Consider the following 10,159-nt stretch of genomic DNA (forward strand, 5'->3'; position numbering starts at 1 on the left):
GAACAGGTATGGTTCTCTGCCAGTTTTACAAAAGCGAATGAATCTCAATGAATAAAAATTGTTTTTTCTTCAGGAATGTATGCTAGTCCTTTTTTACCATTGCTCCACCATCGTCCCTGTAGCAGAAATTTCCTGGATATTACCTGGAGACAGAGGGGTAAGCCAGCGCCAAGCACGGTGTGGCGCTGGCTTCTCACAGGTGGCTCTGTCAGGCACTCCCACAGGCAGTGGTTCCCGGTGGTACGGGTGGTGTGGTTGGTGGCAGATGCGACCACGGAGGACCACCACCTTCCCGACTTACGGGGCTGAAGATGAGAGAGGTGGAGAGGCTGTGGATAGGGTGGAGTGGAGTGTTAGGGGGGCGGAGGGGCTGTGGATGGCAGGGAATGTGAGGGGTGTGGAGACGGGAGAGAGAGGGGGGCGCCGGAGAGGAAGAAGATAGGGAGGAAGCTGTTGCGGGAGTGACTCATGGCGAGAGACCTCGGGCAGGGCAGACTCCGCTACTCCATGTTATCTCAACATAACACTCTCCCTCTCTTCCTCCTCCCCTCCACCAATTGCTCTCGCGCCGCCGCCGCCACCACCAACAGTTAGTTGCCTCCACTGCACCCGTCTATGTAACAACTCCTCAAGATAATAAATACCACTTCAGGTTAGATAACTCGACTTAGCTTGAGTGAGTTCAGGCGGAGACTTGTTTTGTGGTGGAAAAAATTGAATTTTTGCGAGTGTTAAGACTCGAGTAGGGTCTAAAACCTGAGATGAGTATATGCCGCCCATCCTTTATATCATAGATATTCGTAAAACACGCCTAGCCTAACGAAAATGAGATAATGTTTATATTTAAGGTGCACAAGAGGTATTTGACGTTATTGTGACGTCAAACTATTTTGATATCGGTGTGGGAGAGAGAGTGGTAACCCAGTGGACCCGGGTTGGGCAAAGGACGTTGATTCAACTGATTCATAGTTACTGGAGCATGTGTTGCTCCCTCTGGGATCAGGCGAAGTAGTGGAGGTTGGCGCGGCGTGGACCATCTATGGCCACAAGGTGAGAGAACTATCGGCCCTTAATCTCTCTCAATCTGGACGTCTCTGTTTACATCTGCAGAGCCATCTGGGGGGGGGGGATATACTTCCCGCAAGCAAGATTTTTGTCCCCTATATTTTACCCCGAGGGGAAGTTTGTTGTATGGGTGAACATGCATCCGTCAGGGAACACAACCCAACGCCACACAGCATAGATTCGTTAGGTAGGTGGTCGAGCTGTGTGTTCAGTTGTGTACCCAGGCGCATGTGAGACTGCCTCGAGTGAACACATGGTCAGTATAGCGGTACTTCCCAGCCCTCCTACTAGAGTAATCTTGCCAGTGTGCACGATTGGGGGAAATACCTTCAGGACAGCATCTGTATTTGTAGAGACACACATTTTTCATACACGTACCCTGTGGGAAATGTGTGTAGAAAGGTGCTGTACCTATGTCTGACATTTCCCAAAGGGCACGTCCTCCATTCCTGTTGCAAGCAACACCTACTGTTGACCCATGTTAGATATTATGGCCTGCAACTGTATGGTACCAGCGGACGCCATCCACTGTCTTGCTCGGATCATCTAACTTGTCACAGTAAATTCCCGATGGCAAGTCTAGTTTGTACAACCTTCTAGTCGGTAAGGGTACATGAGGAGTACACTTAGTGGGTTTTGGGAGTGTTGGGGGGGGGGGGGGGCAAGCTTCGTTTGTAATTTGGTCTATAAGTCTGTTGATTGGAGCGGCCCGCAGGGGCACTGCTCCAGTGCCAGGTAAGTCCACTACGGGCTCACCATAGCCCGTGCTACTTGGAACTTGTTCAGAGTACCTGAATCTATAACGACAACAAACAACAGCCCGCAGGTGGAAGTGTGGTGTTGTGTAGGCAACACTGTAGAGTAACTACAGAGTTACTCTAACTTTAGCTTTATAAAACCTAACAGGCGACGCACTATTTTCCTTAAAGTTCACCTTTAACTTAGGTAATCTCTACATTGGAAGTGTCTTATTGCTCTTTCCTCTTCCCTCGTCATTGGCTGATATATTTTTTATTTCCACAGGTGGGTACTGGAGTAGACGCTTTCTGACGCCTGTTAGCAGGCCGAGAGCCTTCCCCTCTCAAGGTAAGCCTTCCCCCCTCAAGGTAAGCCTTACTCTCTCAAGGTAAGCCTTACCCCTACTATGTTCATCTGCAACACGACCCACCAATCAGTTATACTCCCAGGTCCCCAATTACTGCTGAGTGAGCAAGGGCGAACAGTTATGGATTGGTTCCCAGTCAGTCCTCCCCGGGTTTAATCTCGTTATGGGAGCGCGTGTGGTTGTCTCGTGAGTGTGGTATTGCCTTGTATGTACCTGTGTGTGTGTGTGTGTGTGTGTGTGTGTGTGTATGTATGTATGTATGTATGTATGTATGTATGTATGTATGTATGTATGTATGTATGTATGTATGTATGTATGTATGTAACTAAGAGGCCAACTACTGACCATCCTCAGGGTGCTGCAGCCACAGAACCCGGCAGACTCCCAGGTACCTATGTACTGCTGGGTGAACAGATATATGAGGTCAAATGAAACGTTGCTCTGTATTTTTAAACTCAGGCTATTAAACTCAGGGAGCCGGTCGGCCGAGCGGACAGCACACTGGACTTGTGATCCTGTGGTCCTGGGTTCGATCCCAGGCGCCGGCGAGAAACAATGGGCATAGTTTCTGCCTATGCCCCTGTTACCTAGCAGTAAAATAGGTACCTGGGTGTTAGTCAGCTGTCACGGGCTGTTTCCTGGGGGTGGAGGCCTGGTCGAGGACCGGGCCTCGGGGACACTAAAGCTCCGAAATCATCTCAAGATAACCTCAAGACCGTTTTCTTGACGTTGGGAAATCTTAGGAGGACGGGCTGAACTATCACCTAAGAGGATGAGCCAGGAGCCAACTGTGTGCCAGTGCCTTCATGTGATCGCTTGACTTGGCATCACGTGTATGGACGAGTTAGGCGAACATGTTCCAGATGCGAGTCAGCAAAGGAATAAATGATAGTTGGAGTGATATGCTTGAGAAGGCATTTACCAGCATGAGGCTGCTGATGGCTGATCGCCTTGGGTTACAAGTCCCACCTCTGGCTGTCCACGAAGATGGGCTGGGTGGGGAGTTGTGAATATTGGCCTCGTACACAAGGGCAAGTCCACCAAAATTCACCCCTCCCCCACGCCCTCCCCTTCTGTCTGTCTGTCTGTGTCTGTCTGTCTGTCTGTCTCTCTCTCCCGCATCAGAAGGGAGGGACAGGGACTCTGCTCCCGCATAGTTCACAGTGATGAGGTACAAGGACCTAGGAATCAACCTTGTGTGTGTGTCAACTATTCTGGTGCCTCATGGATGGTGGCACCCCGTGGCCATGCTGGTACCCCACGCCTGGCACCAGGCTGTGTGGCAACACCCAGGGGCAGTAACTACCCCCACCCCCCTTTCCCTCTTTGTCACGCAACCCATGGCATGTATCGGGGGGGCATGCTACACCCCCTGTAACCTAGCCCCCATGTAACGGGGGGCTAAGTAACAGGGTGAAAGAAACTTTGCCCAATTTGTTGCCGCCTCCACCGGGGATCGAACCCGGAACCTCAGGGTTACGAATCCGAAGCGCTGTCCATTCAGGCTCCTTACGATGTGAATTTTTCTACATATATTGATGTAATGGACAAATAGAATTTGACACTATTCGCTACAAAGTCCAGAACAAAATGAAGGTAAAAATCAAACTTAATTATTCCTAGGCCTAAGTTAACACACACATGTACTATTTTAAGCCTCAGGGTGTATTAGGCCTAAGATGGTTAGGTTAAGTTTTATCGACAAATACAAAACCTTTTCCGGTTTGTCCACATTCCGTAGTACCAAATTTTACTTCCTAATGTCCCCATTACGTGCAATATATGCAGGGTGATCCACATCGCTGCTACAAGTACTGTCTCAACAGGAAGAGGAAGAGGGCGCATCCTGTAGGCCCCTGAGGCACACCTTAACGTACCAACATCAGAGGCACAAGCTATAGAGCCTTGAGACACTTGACTAAAGACTCTGGACTCAACGTACCGTTCATGTTAGAATACATACCCAAATATCATGGAGTTTAACGTGTAAGACACCCTAAATGAAGCAGGACTATACCCAGCGATGATGGGCATGAGGTACGAGGAAAGACTAGAGGGACTTGAGCGTCATACCTCTGAAAAAGGGAGCAAGCAAGCAAGACGTGACCTCCACATCAAATGCACAGGGTAGTTTGACACGGTAGAAAATTACACAATTTGAAGTGGTCGAGATGAGACACGAGCAAGAAGTGTTGCAAACAGTTGGTGAATGTGACTTAAGGGTATTGGAGCTGCTTTAGTTGTCAGAGGAGCGGGCAGCTGCTGACACAGACACGTGTCTGTCCGTCTCTGTCCGTCTCTGTCCGTGTCTGTCCGTCTCTGTACGTGTCTGTCCGTCTCTGTCCGTCTCTGTCCGTGTCTGTCCGTCTCTGTCCATCTCTGTCCGTCTCTGTCCGTCTCTGTCCGTGTCTGTCTCTGTCCGTGTCTGTCTGACACGGACAGACACAGACAGACGGGCGCTCACTCGCACACCCACTGCCACCCACACCTGTGCACGACAGATGTTCTCAGCTGACTCATCAGCACCTGGTATCCTCACCCACAGGCTGGCTGACTCACCTGACTGTGTGTGGCCCAGTAGGTCTGGAATTTGTCTAACGTTGAATCCAGACTTTAGATACGTAGTCCAAAGTCACCTATTTGTAATGTAAGGATGGCGGGAGCCGGTCGGACCTAGCGGACAGCACGCTGGACTTGTGATCCTATGGTCCCGGGTTCGATCCCGGGCGCCGGCTAGAAACAATGGGCAGAATTTTTCACCCTATGCCCCTGTTAAGTAGCAGTAAAATGGGTACCTGGGTGTTAGTCAGCTGTCACGGGCTGCTTCCTGGGGGTGGAGGCCTGGTCGAGGACCGGGCCGCGGGGACACTAAAGCCCCGAAATCATCTCAAGATTAACCTCAAGATAAGAAGGGGACGCTAGTCAGAATGGGACTGTGCTGTAGGGGGGGGGCTGAGGGGTAGTGTTGTGCTTCACTGGAAGCCTGGTGGCATATACACAGATGATGGCACCAGAGGCCAGCAGGGTCAGGCTCTAGTCTCCCCCCCCTCCTCCCCGCCTCTCTCTATATCCCTCTCTCTCTTCCCTCCTCTCTCTCTCTCCCCCTACCTCCCTCCTTCCCAGCAGCCACCTGTCACTGTTCAGCCATGACAATAAAAATACCATTAATCACTCGGACCAAATTACCGTTCCCCCTCTTCAATTTGTTCTGTTTAGCCAAACGTATTGTTACGGCCGTAGTTATGATTGTTTACCCTTCGGTCCTCGCCCCTTTCAACCATACCCCCCCCTATCCCCCTCCAACCATACTCCCCCATCCCCTTCAAACCCCTCTCTCTCCCCCCCTCCATATTCCCCTTTCTCCCCCTCCATATTACCCTTTCTCCCCCTCCATATTCCCCTTTCTCCCCCTCCATATTCCCCTTTCTCCCCCTCCATATTCCCCTTTCTCCCCCTCCATATTCCCCTTTCTCCCCCTCCATATTCCCCTTTCTCCCCCACCACATCAACCAGCCATTGTCTCTCCCCCTCTTTCTCCCCCGCCAAGTGCGGCCACCGACCACACCTAAGTCAGTATTTCTCCTCCGTCACTGCGGCCGACTTTCCTCATCTTGGAGATGATGACGACGTCCAGTTTTTCTCTCTCGTCTCCTCCCCGTTGTTCATTCTTAGTCTCACTCTTCATTTTTATTGTGTATGTTTTCATTCATTACAGTTGTGGCGAGAGACGTCTTGACGTTCCTCTTTGTTTTCACTGCTGCTTCCATCTTTCTCTCCCCCTCTGCTCTCTCACCCTTTATTTTATGTGTATATATATATATTTTTTTTGAATCTTTCATTGGCCGTCAGTCGCCGACTCCCGGTTTCTATTGTTTAGTTTAGTCAACGCCTATTTTCTTCCTGCTGTTGCTTCTGCTGTCTCCTGCTTCCTGCTGTTGCTTCTGCTGTCTGCCGCCGCTGCTGTCTCCTGCTGCTGCTGTGTCTGCTGGTGACGCTTCCATTATTCGGGTTGGACGAGGCCAACAATGGCCTATTCAGGACTTCCCCCTCCCCCCCCCTCGTTCCTACCCGGGCAAGCCCTTCCTTCCCTTATTCGCAATTTCTTTGTATTACAATCGTCATTAGTTGTGTGTGTGTGGGGGGGGGGGGCTCACGGCTGAGTGGACAGCGCATGGGAGTCGTAACCCTAAGGGCCCTGGTTCGATTCCCGGCAGAGGTGGAAACAAATGGGCAAAGTTTCTTTCACGCTGATGATGGGTCTGTTCACCTAGCAGTAAATAGGTACCTGGGAGTTAGACATATGCTACGGGCTGCTTCCTAGGGGATGTATATGCGTCCGTGCGTGTCTTAAGAGAAATATATGTAGTAGATGTAGTAGCGGAAATATAGATGGTTAGAAAGGCGGGGTCCAAGAGCTATTTTCTCGATTCTGCAGATACAAATAGTGAATACAAATAGTAAATACACACACGCACACGCACGCACGCACGCACGCACGCACGCACGCACGCACGCACGCACGCACGCACACACACACACACACACACACACACACACACACACACACACACACTACGGGGCCTCGTAGCCTGGTGGATAGCGCGCAGGACTCGTAATTCTGTGGCGCGGGTTCGATTCCCGCACGAGGCAGAAACAAATGGGCAAAGTTTCTTTCACCCTAAGTGCCCCTGTTACCTAGCAGTAAATAGGTACCTGGGAGTTAGTCAGCTGTCACGGGCTGCTTCCTGGGGGGGGGGTGTGTGTGGTGTGGAGAGAGAAAAAAAAAAGTAGTTAGTAAACAGTTGATTGACAGTTGAGAGGCGGGCCGAAAGAGCAAAGCTCAACCCCCGCAAAAACACAACTAGTAAACACACACACACACACACACACACACACACACACACACACACACACACACACACACACACACACACACACACACACACACACACACACACACATACACACACACAACAGTTTAAATCAAACACATTTTAGTCTTCTCCTCCTCGGCTCCAGCGTTACCTCAGTGAACGTGTAATTAATTATTGATGTCTTCACTGAGCGCTCTCGCCTTCAACTGCGTGGGGCAGGGGAAGGGAAGGAAAGGGGCAGAGGAAAGAAAGGGGGTAGGGGAAGAAAGGGGGTAGGGGAAGAAAGGGGGTAGGGGAAGAAAGGGAAAGGCGTAAGAAAGAGACGGAAGGGGGATAGGGAAAGGAAAGGGAAAGTTCTGAAATTCGGTTTCTAAAGTTTTTTTTTTTGGGGGGGGCGTTATCACAGTTCATGGGGTATAGACGCCCACATTTCCTATATGCTAAAAATCTAGAAACCAACACAGGCTGTTGCCACTCACTGGATATTGAACCACTGGCCAGGACTCTTTTAAAACATTTACACCACCACTAACGAAACCTGTACATCTTTCGTTTTAGTCATGGCGGCTGTGTTTACATTTATTAAACAGTTTACAAGCCTCTGACACATTACAGCCTCGGGTTATTATCCTTGTAAACAGGCTCACGATGCTTCGGGGCTCATAGACTGTTTAATAAATGTAAACAATGCCGCCTTGATTAAGGATAAGATGTAAAGGTTTCGTCACTGTTTGAGGAATGCAACTTTCTTCGTAACAACTTGCATAAATAAGGGCTGGAGTAAACAGGTGTAGGATGAGAGTTCTTAGCTTATAATTTCCTTATGAACATCAGCACCAGACCTGAGGAAGCCAGTCTTGGTCACATTTATAAGAGGATAAATTTTATGTTCTGTTTATCCTTTGTCGCAAAGATTTATAGGTGTATATTGAGCATAAAGGTGTGGGCAGGGGTGTAGGGGGAGTGGCTGTGTTGTGTTTTTCCATCTTGCGGGGCGGTTCCCACTGTGTGTGTGTGTGTGTGTGTGTGTGTGTGTGTGTGTGTGTGTGTGTGTGTGTGTGTGTGTGTGTGTGTGTGTGTGTGTGTATACAAGCAAATGATTAAGACGTTTTATGTTTGCTGGTCTCAGGCGTTGAGGACACGCTTGGGAGGTGGTGAATCAGTTCTTCCTGGTAGTCTTCCTCTGCAGTGTTCCCTGCCCTCACCATCACGTCATATCTCGCACATAAGCCGTATTACATGCCAGTGGTGGTGATGGATACTGCTGATGGCATGGATCTCCATCACTATCCCCTCCCCATCTCCATCACACCTTCAGTCATACACATCTTGCGGACCAGCCCAGGACCAAAATCTGACCCGTGCTAACTTCGTACACTCCACAATTTCTTCCTTCAGTTCCTGCGGGTTGTTGACGATCCGGAGTACTGTATTCACCTAGTTGTGCTTGCCGGGGGTTGAGCTCTGGCTCTTTCGCCCCGCCTCTCAACGGTTTCCCTTCCAAGTGCTGTCTAGTCATAATGGCTTAATGCTGTCTCAGCATAATTACCTAACATAACCTCACCTTTTTGTCCCTCACCTTTTTAATAAAGGTGGACCTTTCTTAGGTCAGCTTCAAGCCAGTGCTTCAAACCTTAAGGTTTTCTAGCTTCGTTAAGTTGATTTTTAAATTGACACTTGTGGCGGTGTGAGGAGTGTAGGACTGAACAAATCCACAAGGGCGTGACGAGGGTTCGAACCTACGTCTGAGAGGATCCCAGACGCTGCCTTAATCTACTGAGTTACGACGTGGCAAAAGAATTGCAACCGGGAAAAAAAGAATGGCAATTCTTTTACGATGTCGTAGCTCAGTCGATTAAGGCAGCGTCTGGGATCCTCTTAGACGTAGGTTCGAATCCTCGTCACGGCCCTTGTGGTTTTGTTCATTTTATGTATCACGCTATTGTGATTTCTGTGTGTAGTGCAGGATTAGACCCGGGCTATATTTACACTACACCTGCTTGAAGGGTCTATCCAACAGTTTTTGCTTCTGCATTCGTGGCCAACATTTCAAACGGTCGGGGATTGAACGCCGACCTGCGAATTACTGAACACACAACCCACATGTGATTGTATTTAGTTTACAATGCTAACCAGCATTCATACATTAGGTTCTACATAAACATTGTTACAGAGCTGCTACAGTACATAGTTATTGAACATTGAGGAGCATTCTCGCCGTATATCTTTCGTGAAGTTCAGATGTGCGGGTACGGAGCTCCTGCTAATTATATTTGGTAAATATGTTCCTAAAGCTTAATAAAGGTTGTGTTGTTGTGCCTTGGATAGTGCGCGGTGCGTGAGCGTGCACAGGGCCGGGCTAGACGGATGACTAGCAGATCAGTGGCAAGCATAAGACGCTGGTCTTAAGATGAGGGCACACACACGTGGGTGGCTGTGACACTGGCCAGTGGTCCCGGCCTCCTGCCACACCCTCCCCCCCCACCCACACACACACACAAATACACATACACATACGCATACATACATACATTATGTTGTGGAGGTCATACTGCCCACGGCTCCCCCACGACACACACTCACAACCACGCCACCCTCAGCCATTTACAGACAAACATTCCCATCCATGTGACGTCGCCTGTACCTCTTAACTACCCCACACCCCTATACCACGCCACATTACCAGGATCATTGGTCAGAATACGCGCACCGCTTGGGGGGGGGGATAGGTGAAGGGGAATAGGTGGGAAGGGAGGGGGATATGTGGGTGTCGTGGGGGGGTTAGGTGAAGGGTAATAGGTGGGAAGGGAGGGGGGATATGTGGGTGTTGTGGGGGGGTTAGGTGAAGGGGAATAGGTGGGAAGGGAGGGGGATATGTGGGTGTCGTGGGGGGGGTTAGGTGAAGGGGAATAGGTGGGAAGGGAGGGGGGGATATATGGGTGTCGTGGGGGGGTTAGGTGAAGGGTAATAGGTGGGAAGGGAGGGGGGGATATGTGGGTGTTGTGGGGGGGTTAGGTGAAGGGGAATAGGTGGGAAGGGAGGAAGGATATGTGGGTGTCGTGGGGGTTAGAAATAGACTAAGCTACTCTATCCCTTTGAGATGTAGTTCTTTCTT

At 49.9% G+C, this 10,159-nt stretch overlaps 1 protein-coding gene across 1 annotated transcript in view; it reads left to right on the forward strand.

Annotated features, from left to right (window-relative positions):
* The window catches only part of sn (fascin domain-containing protein singed), a 139,311-nt gene that overhangs the window by 45,055 nt on the left and 84,097 nt on the right, over window positions 1-10,159 (forward strand). The window lies entirely within an intron of this gene.

This window comes from Procambarus clarkii, chromosome 47 (genome assembly GCF_040958095.1).
Source record: "Procambarus clarkii isolate CNS0578487 chromosome 47, FALCON_Pclarkii_2.0, whole genome shotgun sequence".
Taxonomy (NCBI): domain Eukaryota; kingdom Metazoa; phylum Arthropoda; class Malacostraca; order Decapoda; family Cambaridae; genus Procambarus; species Procambarus clarkii.